Source organism: Urocitellus parryii, chromosome 1 (genome assembly GCF_045843805.1).
Source record: "Urocitellus parryii isolate mUroPar1 chromosome 1, mUroPar1.hap1, whole genome shotgun sequence".
NCBI classification, from domain to species: Eukaryota; Metazoa; Chordata; class Mammalia; order Rodentia; family Sciuridae; genus Urocitellus; species Urocitellus parryii.
This window is the reverse complement of record NC_135531.1, coordinates 146,922,222-146,927,787: the sequence shown is the minus strand read 5'-3', so window position 1 is coordinate 146,927,787 and position 5,566 is coordinate 146,922,222. Positions and strand designations below refer to the sequence as shown.

Here is a 5,566-nt window from a genome sequence, read left to right as displayed (position 1 = left end):
AGAATGATCTTACTTGTCCTTCTCCTGGGTCTGTGAACCTAGAAAGACACATGGGGCCAAAGTATAGCAGGTGATTGACAGAGAGAAGGGGCCTGTACCTTGAATTTAAATTGCAAACTGAAATAAAGAAAATCAATAAATACTTTTTTGGTACAAAAATAGCAAAATAGCTTTGTGTCTTTTTTTTTTTTTTTTTTGGTAGTGGTTGTCAAACACTAAGAATTTCAAAGTGGATGAAGAAGTTGGGCTTGCGATATAGCTCCGTTGGTAGAGCGTTTGCCTCACATGCACAAGGCCCTGGGTTCAATCCCCAGCATCACAAACAATCAATCAAGTGGATAAGACGTTCCATAAAGAGAAGCCCTATGCAGAGAAATGAGGCTTACTCATTCCTGCCAGCAAGAGTAGTGACATGGACAGAGAGGGGCACTTTGATCTTCTGATGGGCAGTGGCTCAGGTAGCTGGTGAGGGAGGAGGTGCCTCTGGGCAGCCCTAGGAAGGCCCCATGTCCTTGGGGAGGCATTACAGCTGGTAACAATAGAAAACCAGAGCCCTACAGATGGACAAGAAAGTGCTCTCTTCCTTTCTGACTTCTCCAACCTGGAAAAGCAAACCTCTTTCTACAGGAAGGGCAACTAAGAGAGGAAAGAAGGCCTGGAAGTTACTCCCACAGCTTCAGGCAAGGTACAAGGTCCAGGTAGGAAAAGCAGCTGAAAGGAGGTGCTCAAAGTAGATAGTTAATCCTACTCTGAACAAGGGCACTTCAGAAACTGTGGCACTTGAAGGAAGCAATATTTTTTGACTTAATTATTTTAATCAAGATTAAATTCATATAAGATTAAACATCTTTAAAGTATGCACATTTGGTATATTCACAATATTGAGCAACCATCTGTTCTTTTTAGTTCCCAAACATTTTTATCATCTGCAAAGGAGACTGCATATCCCTTAAGCAATCACTTCCCATTCCACCCGCTCCAGAAGCAACATTTTTATTGGAGGCCCCAAAGTATATCGAGGGCTCATTCGATGCCTTCTTCAAGGCTGGTTGCAGACCCTTTGTCAATGTGCTTTTGTTTGCATCTTTGGGTGCAATGGTAAAGCTGGCTCAGGTAACAGGAGTCTCCCAAGACTCTGTGCCAAGTGCTGCTATAGGTACCTTTTCCCAAAGTCTGCATCTATAATGGAGGCGTGCCAAGCCTTCAAGGAGGAGTTTACCGATGTTTAATGAGAAACATTCATAGCAGGTTTAAGAATGAGTACACAGCTTGGGAGGCTGAGGCACCAGGATCACTAGCTCAAAGCCTGGCTCAGTGAAAGTGAGATGTTAAGCAACTTGGTGAGACTCTGTCTCTAAATAAAATACAAAATAGGGCTGGGGATGTGACTCAGTGGCTGAGTGCCCCTGGGTTCAATCCCTGGTACTCCCGCCGCCCCCCAAAAGAAGAATGACTACAGATCCAATACAGGAGTGAGAGCATCTCTTTAGACCACATGTAAATTTTCAGCTGAATACAAGCTTTCACTTGATAGCACTATGTCCCTGGTGTCCTCAGAAAGCCAGCACAATGTAACAGGAGTTTGGTCAACAATGGTGGACTTACCCACTACCATGGCGGGTAAGCATTGGCATTGGGAGCCATCAGAGATGGCTTGGAGTCTTGCCTTGGCCCCTGTGCACATGTCTTTTGCTGTGTCTGATTCTGGATATTCTCATTTGAAAAAGAAGGTCATGATACTAATTCTCCTTTAGAGCCAAGGTGGGTATTTCATGAGATAATCAAATGACAGTTATAATAGATTTCCTAATACAACTTCTCCCTGGTTGGAGGTTTCTGCACCCTATATAAAAATATCCTCTCAGTTGTAGAAATGAGAAAGATCTAGAAGGTACACGATCTTGGAAAAGTAAGGAAGGGTCTCAGCTGCAAAAAAATGCAGTATGGGGTCAGCTAGAAAACAGGGGGATGGCTTCAAGCTAACTAGCAAGAAGCAAGACTTCACTTGAGCTTCTCACTTTCTGAGTCCCAGCAAAATAGTTTCAAAAGTCTCTTCAAACAGCTGGGGGCCAAAGAACAAGATTGATGGGGTCTGTCCAAACAAGCAGCCTAGCCATTTGCCCCATGTGCTCTTGCAAAACTAAAGCAATGACCTTTCTCAGCTAACCTCCTGCAATAGGAATCAAATGTCCCATGGAAGCCCTGTCCCTTGGCATCCCAGATGATGCTCTCCGCCTGGGGTGTGAGAACAGAAACTGTATTAAGCTGCAAAAGACAAATTCCCAAATACTGGGAGGAGCTTGTATCAAGAAGTGGTTACATTCTCCACTCTGCATATCTGCATTCCCAAGGGAGGAAGGACACATTTCTCCCACTCCTTGTATGCCCCTGAATTCTTCCTACAGCAAGCTAAACAAACCAGTAACACGAATCTAACTCTTTCTGCTTTACCCAAGTAGATTGTTTCCCTGGGCCATGGGGCTCCCTGAGACATGCCATGTTGGGGAAAGAAAAATATTCTATTTTAGAACGCTCATGGATTTAGTGAAAATATCTAAGGAGCACGTGGGATCCATTCTTGCCATCCACTGAGCATTTCCGCTTCTCTTCCCAGGAACATGCAGAGTGACATTTCCTCACCTCCTCTAAAGTGAGGTATGATTATGTCATTGGCTTTGGTCAATGACTTGAGCAGAGTGAGGAGAGGAGACATTTGTTACTTCTGGCCCATGGAAATGCATGGATCTCCTATCTGCCTCTCTCGCCAAGTAAGCAGACTGAGCGAAATCTCCCTGTTTACCCATTTTGGATATTTAGAGTGAGAGAGGGATAAATATTTGTTGTGCTAAGCCTCTGAGGTTTGGAGAATTAAGTTACTGCAACAGAACCTAACCTCTACTAACTGGTATGGAATGCTTCAAGTTGTTCGCTATGGAAAACTCTCTCATGGGATCCTTAGTTAATTCAACATAGCTCAGTAATCCTTTGATGCAGGGAATTCCTTTGGGGAAGCTCTAGAAACACAAGTGACTTAATGTCTGGGTTTCAAAAACTCCTTGTGTTGTCTCTACTTTTGCCTGGGATACTTTCTCTTTACTACCTAGTGTCAGTTTTAAAGGTGATTTTGTTCCATATGTTTGCTAAATATTTAAAAACCCCAGAGGATACTGTATTATTTACGAAGGCAGAGAAAACAGCCCTCAAACCTACAGTGTTGTACAGAAAAGGAGGAACAAACTCAAAACCAAAAAAAGAAAAGCCGACAATTTAGCATCATCACCAAAGAGAATGACTCGAGTGAAATTTAGCCTCATTTTTTTTTTTAAGGACTTCAGGACAACTTTGTAATTTAAAGCATTATTTCTTCGTTTTCTTAAACTTTTACATTTTCACCTATTCTTTTCTCTTGCTCATTTAATTATTCACTTTATGTAAGTTCCTTCACATGTATCATTTAGCTTGCTCCTGTGAATAGGGCTCCTTTGAAATGAGAGCTCTTAATTTGTGTATTTCGTATTTTCGTATTTGCTCCATCACACAAGACTTTGAGGTGAACAATGCACTTGTTATAATCCCCATTTGACAGGGAGGAACCCTGAGCCTGAGAGGGGCCAGGTAAACTCCAGGTGGCAATAAAGTGATGGAGAAAGAGCTCCAAATGAGATTTCCTGGCTCAGAGCGCTAACAGAAAAAAAAAAAAAAAAAGGAAGACCACGGTTGTTACATTTTTTAAAACCCTACTTTTGGGAAAAGCTTGAAAATAAACATTAAAAACGAAATGAGTTGTGGGAAAGGGCCATGATTACTGGAGAGTGCTTATTGTTTAAAGCATTTTCTTTAATGCTTTTTATAATAGTGGTTTAAATATGAATAGAAATTGGGGGGAAAAAAGGGACTAGAAAACATTGGGGTTGGGTAGGAAGAGGTCTTGTCTTTTATATTCCTAATGGAGAGTGGACCAATTTCGACTCAAGTATTTCTGAGATCCGCTTCAGACCCTGGTTAAGTTTGTACTTGTAAATCTGTCAAGTTTAAACACCAATCAATAACCAATGTCTACTGAGCACATACCGTGTCTTAGGCTCTGGGTTAGGGGTGTTAAGTGGATTTTTATTGTTTTCTCCTTAGGATCTGATAAGTGAGGTGTAGTTGTTAGTTCTCCCTTTCACATGAGGACATTGAGACTCAGAGAGGGTGTCATGGTTTAGGTTTGAGGTGCCCCCCGAAATCTCATGTGAAAGACAATGTAAGAGCATTCAGAGGTGAAATGATTGGGTTATGAGAGCCTTCACCTAATCAGTGCATTAATCCCCTTGAGTGGATTAATTGGGTGGTAACTGTAGGCAGGCAGGGGGTCGTTGAAGGAGTTGAAGGAGGTGGGTCAATGGGGGTGTCCTTGTTGTAGCTCGCTCTATCTCTTTCTCCCTCTCCTCTCCCTCTCTGCTTCCTGACTGCTTTCCTCTGTCAAGGCCTTCTGCCATAATGTGCTGCTCACTCAGGCACAGAGCCATAGAGTTGACCCTCTATGGACTGAGACTTCTGAAACCATAGCCCCCCAATTTTCCTCCTTTATAATTGGTCTTGTCAGGTTTTTTGGTCACAGCTGGTCGAAAGCTGACTAAAACATAGGGTAAGTAACTTGCTCACAGCTATATGGCAAGGACTCTCTGGATTCAGCCAGCTTGACATCAGGATTCATGCTCATAATCACTGTAGTGTCCTGTCTCTGATCTTTTCTCTTTGCCACCGTTAGGTAGTTCTCTGAGGACATAAAGCTCACACAATTTCCCTGGAATATGGATTTGTCCCTTTCTTCTTACACCTACTTATATTATGTCCTCACAACTACTTAATGCTTTTCATGCTCAGGATGAAAAATAAGTGTCATCTCTAATGCCACCTCCTATCGATTAGTAGTGTCTGTCTGGAGTGTGGTATTGACAAGGACTCTACTGACTACAGGAAAAATTGCCATGATTGATTTGCAATGTCTGCCATGGGCACAGGAGTGGGAAGTGGTGGCCAAGAGCAAGCGATTTGCCTGCCAGCCTTTGAAGGTGGGTGAAACGAAGCACATGGATCGTGGGCATAGGCCACTGCTTTTAAATCCCGCAAGGCATTGAAGGAAAATGGAAGCTATTTTGACTCAAAGCCACTTAACAAGTAACTAGAGAGAAATTATGAGAGAATCCCAGGTGAGTGACAGGGCCCTGGCTCATAGCAGGACTCCCATTTCTCCTGCCTCTGACTAACAGCAAGGCCTCCCTCTTTCCCTCTGATAGGTTTATTTGTTTATCCAGCAAATACCAAAGGACTATCATGTGCCAGGTATTATTCTAAATAGTGAGGAAAGAACAGGGAATGAGATGGATAAAAATCTCTGCTCTCGCGGAGTTTCTACTCTAAGAGGGAAAGAAGCAATACAGTAGCACCAAAGAAAACAATTTAATCTATAATATTTCAGTGTTAAGTGCTGCAAAAATGTAAAGCTAATCAGGAGATCCAGTGTAATGAGACACGGGTGTCGGGGTGGACACTTTAGGCAGGGGATGGTGGGGAGGGCCTA

The 5,566-nt window shown here is 42.8% G+C and overlaps 1 non-coding gene across 1 annotated transcript; it reads left to right on the top strand.

Annotated features, from left to right (window-relative positions):
• Positions 1 to 249: 249 nt before the first annotated feature.
• On the top strand, positions 250 to 322 carry Trnav-cac (transfer RNA valine (anticodon CAC)). Its single transcript has one exon. It is a non-coding gene; the product is annotated as a tRNA-Val (tRNA).
• The last annotated feature ends 5,244 nt before the right edge of the window (positions 323 to 5,566 follow it).